We start from the raw sequence: 659 nt of genomic DNA on the forward strand, positions 1-659 counted from the left end.
TTTCAATCAAATCTTTTTGATTTCTAATTTCAAAATCTTTTTCAAAAATCATTTGATTTCTTTTCCCTTTTCATTTTCGAAAATTAAGTAATGTTTTTTCAAAAATGTTTTCAAAATTTTTCACTTAATTTTCGAAAATTAGTTCCCTCCTTCTCACATCCTTCTATTTATGGACTAACACTACCCCTTAATGCAAAATTCGAACTCCATTTCCTTTGTTAAGTTCGAATTTTCCACTTCTGTCTTCTACTCTTCTTTTCCTCTGACACCTAAAGGAATCTCTATACTGTGACATAGAGGATTCCACATTTTTTTGTTCCATTCTCTTTCTTATGAGCAGGAGCAAAGATAAAGGCATTCTTGTTGAGGCTGATCCTGAACCTGAAAGGACCTTGAAGAGAAAGCTAAGAGAAGCCAAAGCACAACTCTCTTTAGAGCACCTGAACGAACTCTTCAAAGAAGAAGAACAAATGGCAGTCGAAAACAACAACAATGCCAACAATGCAAGGAAGGTGCTGGGTGACTATACTGCACCTACTCCTGACTTCTATGGGAGAAGCATCTCTATCCCTGCCATTGGAGCAAACAATTTTGAGCTTAAGCCTCAATTAGTTTCTCTAATGCAACAGAATTGCAAGTTCCATGGACTTCCATTGGAA

Source organism: Arachis duranensis, chromosome 4 (assembly GCF_000817695.3).
Source record: "Arachis duranensis cultivar V14167 chromosome 4, aradu.V14167.gnm2.J7QH, whole genome shotgun sequence".
Taxonomy (NCBI): domain Eukaryota; kingdom Viridiplantae; phylum Streptophyta; class Magnoliopsida; order Fabales; family Fabaceae; genus Arachis; species Arachis duranensis.